Genomic DNA, 10,618 nt, shown 5'->3' on the forward strand with positions numbered 1-10,618 from the left:
TGCAGATCTGGGAGTTGACATTCTTATCACACCACCCTCCCCACACCCCTCCCCCCACGCGGCTTTCTGTTCCACTCAGAGGCGGCGGACAGGAGATTTACGGATCTGCTTCCCAATATTAAGTGGATTAATCAGAAGCGGAGGAGCCGCGGTTGTCATAAATATAAATGAGGGCTTCTGAGGCGGAGGGCGAGGCTCACTCGCTTGTCCACATGGCGGAGGCTATTAGGAGATCTTTTTTTTATCAACACAGTGGATTAAGACCAATAACCTCAATTTTAGGCCGGGGTACACACTCGACCCTCATGATGTGGTCGATAACGGGTCGTGCTAAAAGGTAATGTGGAGCCCGCCGGCCCGCCCACACACTGCGGCGGCGGTTAAAGCAACACCCTTCCCTTGGATTTTTTGTGCAAAAACCCATTCTCAATCCAAAGTGACGAACAAAACAAAACTTGACCAAGTTTTTTTTCTCCCCAGGAAATTGATTCTGCTGAACTATGCGCTCTAATTAAAGCTCCAAGAGACCTCAAAGCAAGAAGAGACAGAAAATCCATGTCCATGGACTAATGAATATGGAAATATTAAGTTTGGGTTTTAAGTTTGAACAAATGTATTCCCTGCCAGAGGATTCTGGGAGTCTGAGTCATCGTTGGCACATGATGGATGGTGCCGTGATGCCACTCATCACTCATCAAAGAGGCAAAATGGCTACCATATGGTGCTGTCACCCTCACACCGCCCCCCGGGGGACTCGTAGCGTAATGCCATTTCGCTGCCAACAGACGGAAAAAAATGGAGGCGACACAAAGGATGAAAATATGCCGAAACACAAATGTGCAAGAGCAAAATCACGAAGAAAGTTAACGCCACCGCCACCAGCCCCAGATGTTTTCCATTCCACCATTTTATGTTGCCAAAGCAATTCTATAGGAGAGGAGAGTGTAGCGGCTTAGACCGAAACAACTTCAGACAGAGGATGCACGACACCAGGAAGAGTATTTCTGTGACCACTCAAAACCAGACCGGTTCCCAGAGAGAAAGGATTTTTATCTTCCACCCTTCGCCATTTGGAATAACATCTAGGGCTCCAAGCGTGGAGAGAATTTAAATGCCCAGATCTGTTTTGTACCGTTTGTGCAGAATTGATGATAACAATGGCGTTACTTTCTTGCATGTATTACGTGATGGGTCCAAATGAAAGCAAAATGACATCTGCAAAATGATTGATGATTTTGATGATTATCTCCAGACAGGCAGATATAATCAGTTGCTGAAACTGTTCCAGCTTTGGTGATACTTTGATTTGGCAACGCCTCTGCATGACTCACGCTTCATGTTATGTGACAGAATCCGAGGAGAAGCACTTGGCTCCCCCTCTGATGCCCACCTGTTTTTACAAAGTCATGAGCACACATCGGCACACCCACCCGCGCACGCCAGGCAAATAAAGTTTTCATAAAAGTCCAGTGCACACAGTAATCCACACCGTCAATCATGCAGCACAACTTTTAAACCAGCCGGAAGTCATATGGCCAAGCCACCAACATGACAGGCATACAGATAAACTGATAGACTGGAATAAAAGAGAGAGGAGAAATGTGGAGGGGAAGATGGAGCAAGAGGAAAAGAAAAAATATGGTGGGACATTGATTTTCTTCTCGCCACATTAATCAAATTCACTACGGAGGGGTGTTATCAGATCGATAGATTTAATACAGTGTATTAGATGAAGACAAAGGCGTGTCTGGACAGCCGGGATTACTGTGACGAATGGCGACGGGTGTGATCGGAAGTTGATAGGTATTTGGGTGAGGGTTAAGCATCTCAAAATGAAAAAGCAATGGTGGAAGCACTAAACAAAATCAGTCATGCAATAATACACAGACTCTCATGTTACATCCCTTGTGCTGATAATTAGTGGACTACATTCAGAAGCCAAACAACTTCACACACACCTCAGGCAATGCCATCATAAATTTCCATAAACCAGCTCTGAATGGCTTATTGGCTACCAAGCTGCAACAACCACGAGTGCCACCGAGTATCACCTGGTTTATCAAGCGGGCACCCTCTTTCACTGATGTTTCATTGAATTGGGCCGACTACATTTCCAAAATACTCAACCCCCCTCCATGCTCAGCCTACCACTCTTCCATGAATACATGTACATTGATAATCATTAACTACCGACACTGGAACTGCACATACAGGCCCAGTGACTACCCTTAATCCTTACTACTGTACAGGCCTGCCCAGAGACACTACTAGCACCTTTAAGGCCTACTCAGTGGCATTGGTTCTACACAGGCCTCCTCAGTGGCTACCATCTATTCCCACTTCGACCACCACTACCAGCACCGGCAGCCTCGGTGGCTACCAATTAATTCCTAACCATCATCATGATACCATGGAGCTACACACCCAACTGATCTGGTTTCTTCTCATCCATCCACAATCGCTCCACTAGCCCTTTCAGATGTAGGAGACAAATACTTGAGAGCTGATCTCAGAGGACAACCTTGAATGCCAGCTTCTAACATAGGAGCTAATGCGTGAATGTTGAAGGGGCAGCTCACTTCACTGAGAAAGTCCGCCATGACCATCTGCGCTGCCGGCCTATGGACCACTGGAAGTTAAAGCGCTGGAGAGCCAGGTACCACCGGGTGATCCGGCCTTTGTGTCCTTCATGCGGTGGAGCCACTGCAGTGGGGGGTGGTCCGAATGGAGGGTGAAGGCGTGTCCCAGGAGGTAATTGCGGAGGCAACCAATGGCCCACTTGATGGCAAGACACTCCTTCTCCACTGTGCTGTACCTCGACTACCGTTCTGAGAGTTTGCCGCTGAGGCACAGCACTCGCCGCTCCGTCCCCTCCACCTCCACTGGGACAAGACTGCACCCAGCCCTCTGTCCGATGTGTCGGTCTTCAGACAGAAAGGGATAGAGAAGTTGGGGTTAAACAGCACTGGCTTCCCGCAGAGAGCTGACTTTATCCTCACAAACGCCTGCTGGCACTTCTCTGAACACTGAACTTGATCTCGAGCACCCTTTCGAGTTAAGTCAGACAAGGATCAACGGTGCCACAGACACACGTAAGTTATTCTCCACCTTCAAGTCTCTGCTTTACCCTCCACCACCTCCTCCAGCTACTAACCTCACTGCTGACTGCCTTGCCTCCTTTTTTACCAACAAAGTGGCAGCCATCAGCAGCCAATTCACTAAACAACTTACTCACAACCTGTCTTCTCCAGCCCTAGGCTCATCGTTCCCTGGTTTCAACCCTCTCGCTGAAAGTGAGGTATCTAAACTACTAACATGTAGCCGTCCTACTACCTGTCCGCTAGATCCGATCCCATCTAACCTCCTTCAAGCCGTATCACCGACTGTCACCCCGGCAATCACACATATGATTAAATCTTCCCTAACTTCCGGCACTTTCCCCTCTGCTTTCAAGGTAGCTAGGGTCGCACCACTGCTCAAAAAACCTTCACTCGATCCCACTCAAGTATAAAACTATCGGCCAGTCTCACTCCTCCCATTCCTTTCCGAAACCATAGAGAGAGCGGTCTCTAGACAGGTAACAGAATACCTGTCAAGAAACAACCTTCTCGATACACTTCAATCTGGCTTCAAAAGTGGTCACTCCACCGAAACAGCCCTGTTGTCTGTGACGGAGGCCGTAAAAACTGCTAGAGCTGCTTCCAAATCCTCGGTTCTCATTCTGCTAGACTTATCAGCTGCTTTTGACACTGTCAACCACAGCATACTCCTGTCCATACTCTCAAGTATGGGCATGTCTGGCAGTGCACTTCCCTGGTTCGAATCTTACCTTATTGGGCGCTCGTTCAATGTGACATGGCAAGGCCAGCTGTCTGTGCCTCACAACCTCACCACAGGGGTGCCCCAAGGCTCGGTGCTGGGACCCCTCATCTTTGCCATATACACCACCTCACTGGGCCCGATCATACGCTCGCATGGCTTTTCACATCACTGCTATGCGAAAGATACTCAACTCTATCCGTCCTTCCTGCCTGACGACCCCACTGTCTCGACGCGGATCTCGGATTGTCTCACTGACATATCCACATGGATGAAGGATTATCATCTTCAACTAAACATGGCGAAAACGGTTACTATTAGTGTTACACTAATGTCTCTGTCGCAATGTATCTTGAATGTTATTCTCCCTTGTAAGTCACTTTGGATAAAAGCGTCTGCTAAATGACTGAATGTAAATGTAAGGGGCTGGTTAGCTCCAAAAACTCGGGTACAAATCTCCAATAGTAGCCGGCCAGCCCCAACAACTGCTTCACCTCCTTCTTGGTCTTGGGTCTCGGCTTGTTCGCGACCGCAGCGGTTTTATCAAGCTGGGGTCGGACCAGGCCTTCACCCAAGTGGTAACCCAGATACCGTTCCTCCCTCTGTCCTACGGCACACTTCTTTGGGTAGGCGGTGAGCCCCGCCTGCCTCAGGGACTCAAGCACTGCGCCCACATGCTACATATGCCTCTCCAAGGTGTCGCTGTGAATGATTAAATCATCTAGGTAGGCTGCAGCGTACTGTATATGTAAACGATCGTTCTGGCTCAGGGCCATGAAAAGAGGAAAAGGATGCAGGCGGAGGTGAAACAGCGGCACTTGGCATATTTATTAACAAGTCTCTTAAAGCGAAGGTGGCTCGTGGGCCGAAAAAGAAACTCAGGGCTCGCAGGCCGATATATATATATATATATAAATAGTTCTGGGTTATCCGTGGATCTCCGCTTACTGGATCACTAACTGTCCATCTTGCCTCTCAGACTCGCCTGCACGCCCATCCACACACAATTATACCTTCCTGTATACCGGTCGAGAAGCTCGTCGACGCAGGGCATCAGGTAGGCATCGCACTTTGACACCGCGTTTGCCTTCTGGTAATCTATGCAGAACCGCACTGACCCATCAGGCTTACACACTAGCACGATGGGGCTGGACCATTTGCTCGTAGAGTCCTCTATTACCCCCATGTCCAGCATGGCCTCTAATTCGGACTGTGCCATTTTCCGTTTGTTTTCGGGCAGGCGATAGGGCTGAGAGCGCAGTTTCACCCCTGGGGTTGTCTCCACATGGTGGAGTATGAGGGGTGTACGGCCGGACAGGGGAGAGAACACGTCAGCAAAGCGCTGCTGCAGCGCAACGACATACGCGCTGTGGCCGGGAGAGAGACGGTCACTTAACAGGGCCGCAGTGTGATCTGCTGGCTTTGGAACCTCCGGCCCCACCTCGTCCCTCTCATTGTCGCTGTGGCCAGTGCCACGGGCATGCCTTCCCTCCATTGTTTTAGGAGGTTTAGGTGGTAAATTTGGGCAGACCCCTCCCTATCTGTGCCTTTGACCTCATAATCGACCTCCCCCATGCGTCGTGTGGCCACGAAGGGCCCTTGCCACTTTGCCAGTAATTTCGAGCTGGACGTAGAGAGTAGTACTAAACCCTTATCTACCGGTGAGATTTTTCTTAACCGAGCCCACCTGTCGTACAGATGCCGCTGACATTCTTGGGCCTGGAGCAAGTTCTCCCACGATTCCTGCCCTAAGGCGTGTAGCTTTGCTCTCAGGTCCAGGACCTACTGGACCTCGTTTTTACTGGTGCTGGGACCTTCCTGCCAGTTTTCCTTAATCAGGTTGAGCAGGGGGAAAACCCTGTGGAGGACTGAGGAACCTCCCGCACCGCAAACAACAGGGGGTTCAGCCATGTGTCCCATTTCGGCTGTCATTGTGGACGAACTTCTGGATCATGTTTTTCAACGTTCTGTTGAAGCGCTCGACCAGGCCATCCGTCTACGGGTGGCAAACGCTAGTCCGAATAGAGCGGTTGCCTTGTAACCCATAGTTTGCGCAGTGTGTGTGACATGAACAAAGTGCCATGGTCAGTCAGGATTTCCTACGGAATCCCGACCCGGGAGATGACCTGAAACAGAGCCTGCACTACATTTTTGGCCGTAATACTGCGCAATGGCACTGCTTCTGGGTATCTGGTCGCGAAATCCACTAGGACTAACACAAATCCATAGCCCTGAGCACTACGGTCTAATGGCCCGATGAGATCCATAGCCGATTCTCTCGAATGGAGTCTCAACTAAGGGGAGGGGGCTCAACGGCGCTCTGGGAATAGCTGGTGGATTCACCCGCTGACACTTGGGACAGGCAGCACAGCGCCATCACACATCCGCCCAGATGCCCAGCCAGTAGAAATAGGCCATTATCCGTGTTTTTCCATGTCCTAGGTGACCGGCCATTGGGTTATAATGAGACGCCTGGAAGACTAAATCATGACAGCTTTCAGGGACTAACAATTTGGTAACTTCTTGTCCTGACTGAGCGTCACGGTTCACTTGATATAATCAATCCCGAGCTACCGCAAAATACAGGTGAGTGAGTGCAGCCTCTGGACACACTAACACGCCATCGATTTTATCGACCCGCTCAAAGGCCCCGCAAAGCGTATTGTCCCGCGATTGTTCCAGAGGAAATTCCTCCATGGGATGGACTGAGGGTTCCAGGGAAGTTCCCACCTGGGGCTCCCCCTCCTCTGCTCTGAGCTAAGGTTGTTGTTTTTTTTTCGGATAGGTGTGAATATCCCCATGCACACAACAAATATCCACCCAAGATGCCTCTACCAAAGCCCCTGGTCGAACCAGGTGTTGCTCAATCATCGTCCTACAGCAGCCCGAGTCCACCAAAGTCTGATGTCTACCCCCTTGTAACCTTACCGGTACACAGTAGGTCCCTACTCTACCGGGGGAGGGATCCGGCAGACCGGCGAGCCGAATCACCTTGCCAACCTCCATAATTGGGCAGTCCTGGAAGTCGTGGTTGGGTTTTCCGCATCGCCAGCATACCTGTCTAGGCTCCTGCCCAGCTCTCGGTGGTCCCGAGGCCACGTCGCTCAGGAAGGATTGGGAGGGGGCATCAGGGTAGGAGGTGGTCTCTCCCTGGGGGTCCGGAAGGGAGGCTGGTGATGGCCGCCAGGTCATCACTGTCCGGTGGCCACCGCCTCGACGATCTGGTGTGGGGAATGCTCCTCTGGTCTGAGCCACTGCTGGGCCATGTCCAAGAGCTGCTGGGCGTGTAGGAACGCCTGTCCCGCGGTGTCATCAGGAAGTGACCGGAGGCACAGGAGGTGGCGATCAGGTGTCCTCCTGACCCGTTCCATCACCGCCCTCCGGACGACAGCGTAGCTCATCCGCTGCTCGGGCGGTAGGGCATGCGCTGCCAGCTGGGCCTCGCCTGTGAGGAGTGGAACGAGCCGCCATGCCTGCTCATGGTCTGTCCATCCGGCCGCCTTGGCCATCTGTTCAAAGTTGGCAAGGAACGCCTCGGGATCATCCTCCCCCATCATCTTCTTCGCCAGATCCTCCCGGAGGAGGATTTGTATTGCCTGCTGGTTGTCTTGGAGCGCCCCCTGGTCCTGCTCGCAGGCCCTCGCCATCTCTTGGAACTGCAGGGCTTCTTGTTCCTGCATTGTGGCGAGGGTCACCACATTGTTCCAGTGGGGAGGGCGTCCGGGATTCTGCCTCGCGCTACTCAATGTCCGTGCTCGGGTGCCACTTGTAAACGATCGTTCTAGCTCAGGGGCCAGAGAATGAGGAAGAGGAGGCAGGCAGAAGTGAAACAGCACCAGTTGGCGTGTTTATTAACAAGTTTCTTAAAGCAAAGGTGGCTCGTCGGCCGAAAAAGAAACTCAGGGCTCGCAGGCCGATATATATATAAATAGTCCCATCCTACAGCGGGGACAAACACACACAATTATACCTTCCTCTTTTGGGGAACAGGCGAATCAGTGGAGTCCCTCCGCTGATTAGGCTTGTCCCCAGCAGCTGAGCGGCTGCAGCAGTGACTTGGCCCCGCCCACTTGGTCCATTACATTACATTACATTTTTAGCAGACGCTTTTATCCAAAGCGACTTACAATTGTTCAATCACCGACGGACGCAGCCATCAGGAGCAATTAGGGGTCAAGTGTCTTGCTCAAGGACACTACAGCATGCTAGCAGGAGGAGCCTGGGATCGAACCAGCAACCCTTAGATCACTAGACCACCAGCTCTACCGCCTGAGCTACCATCCCCAACCGGTCGCTACCATTGGTCCACCACAGTATACTACATGCAGACGCAGGATGTGGTCCATGAGTCTCTGAAAGGGGCACCGAACAACCCGAAAGGAGGTATGCTAAAGTGGTACAACACAAACAAAGCGGAGAACATTGATTTTTCTTTGGACTGAAACAAGGGACTCTGCCAGTAGCCCTTGGTTAAAATCCAGTGTTGTGAAAAAAGGACTGTACCTAACCGGTCGAGAAGTTCATCGACAGGGCATCGGCTAGGCATCGAGTCTGACACCACGTTCACCCTTCGGTAGTCTGTGTAGAACTCATCAGGCTTACCCACCAGCACGATGGGACTAGACCAGTCACTCGAGGACTCCTCTCTCACCCCCATGTCCTGCATGGCCTCTAATTCCAACTGCACGATCTTGCGTTAATGTTTGGGCAGGCGATATGGCTGAGAGCGCACATTCACCCCCGGGGTCGTTTCCACATGATGAGGGACATGAGGCCTGGCAGGCAGGAGAAAACTTCAGAGAAGCAACACTGAAGTGTGGCCACGTCTGCCCTCTAGGACAGAGAGATGGTCACTTAACAGGGCTGGGGTATGATCGGCCGCTTTTGGAACCTCTGGCCACAACTCATCCCACTCAATGACCTCCGTGAACAGAACCACGGACACCCCCTCCCTCCATTCTTTAAAGAGGTTTAGGTGATAAATCTGTTTCGCCCCCTGCCTGTCAGACCGGTCGACCTCATTATTGACCTCTCCAACCCGCTGTTTGACCACAAAATGCTCTTGCCACTCCGTGAGCAATTTAGAGCTGGACGTAGGGAGCAACACTAACACCTTGTCTACCGGTGCCAATTGTCTGAGCCTGAAGTGTAGGTGACATAAAGGTAGTGCCCTTGACGGTCAGGATTTCCTTCTGAATCGCCACTCTGGAGATTACCTGAAACAGCGCCTGCGCCACACATTTGGCCGTAATACTGCGCAATGGCACCGTCTCGGGGTACCGGGTTGCATAATCCACCAGGACTAACACAAAACGATACCCTGCACTGCGGTCTAATGGCGCGATGAGGTCCATACCGAGTCTTTCGAACGGGACCTTGACTAGGGGGAGGGGCCTCATTGGCGCTCTTGGCGCAGCTGGAGGGTTGACTAACTGGCACTCAGGACACGCAGGCACCGTTCACGGACATCTGGCCAAATGTCCAGCCAATAGAAGCGGGCCATTATCTGCTGTGACCAAGGTGACCATTTATCAAGTTATGGTGAGCCACTTGGAGGACAATTTCCTGACCGCTCTTTGGCACCAACAACTGGTTTATCTCCTCTCCTGTCTGAGTGTCAGGGCTCACTCGATATAACCTGCAACCTATTATCACTGCACGTCGTGATAATAAAAAGGTTGGGAACCCCTGATCTAGGGTGTGACCCGGGCCAGACAGCAGGTCTGATGAAGTTGTAGTCTGTGTATGAGGCCACCAGTAAGCCTGCTGCCTGCACCACCCCTGTCTGGAAGGGAAGCAGGTTCACTGGCCATTCCACCCATGGCCAGCGGCCCGCCTCTGTGGTGTCCTCAAAGGTGGCAAGAAATGCCTCGGGTTATCAGCCTGGGTCATCCAGGGGAAAACATTGATGGGTGGCGCGCGGTCTGAACTACGCAGCCCTCACAGTAGAGCCTGGTCTTCCTGACGTTGTCCCATCAGCTCCACCAAGGCCTGGGTCAGCTGCTGGATGGCCACCTGACCCCCCTGTACCTCTACTAGGCAGCAAAGGGCCTGCTCCAGAAGATTCACTCTGTCCTCCAGTTTGTTTGTCCATCAGGCCCCACATCAGGCACTACTGTGACGAGAGAGATAAGATGAGACCAGGAGGCAGGTAGAAGGAAAAACCAACCTTAGCTGGGCATTAATTCACACAGCAATCAAGACATTTGCCTAAAAGGACAAATGTACGGGTCCCAAATGACGAAACTCTGGAGTGGTAGCACGGCCTTGCTGTCAGGAGAATTAACGTCTTTACACTGGCTTTCAACTATACCTAGCAACCATACAAGTGGTTCCTATTCAATCATGGATTAATGGTTAAAAGCTTTGTCATATTTTGAAACTGGAATAAATATGTTGTCCACTCTGCACCTGCACATGTGCACGTAACCTGGCAATTTTGCCAGTACCAGTGAAAGCAGGTTTTTATTGCATGTGTGCACGTGCACATAGTAACGGTTTCTGGCACACGTGCACATGGTGAGAAAATGGAGCCACTGAAATGAGGACACTACAAAGAGACATTATGGGACAAGACGGAGACTCAAATTTATTCAGACAAATTCAGACATTGTGGAATTGTCACAGGGAAACCAAGCTATTTTTAGCTCATAACATCAACATTCCATTGGAAATCCAGAAAATGGGAGAAAATAATTAGAAAAACTCACTACAATATGCTTTTATGAAGAGAGAGCTACAGGACTCGAGCTACAATAAGGACAATCAACTTTACACATTTCAGTCCATTTAAACATAA

This window comes from Zeus faber (assembly GCF_960531495.2).
Source record: "Zeus faber genome assembly, chromosome: 10".
NCBI classification, from domain to species: domain Eukaryota; kingdom Metazoa; phylum Chordata; class Actinopteri; order Zeiformes; family Zeidae; genus Zeus; species Zeus faber.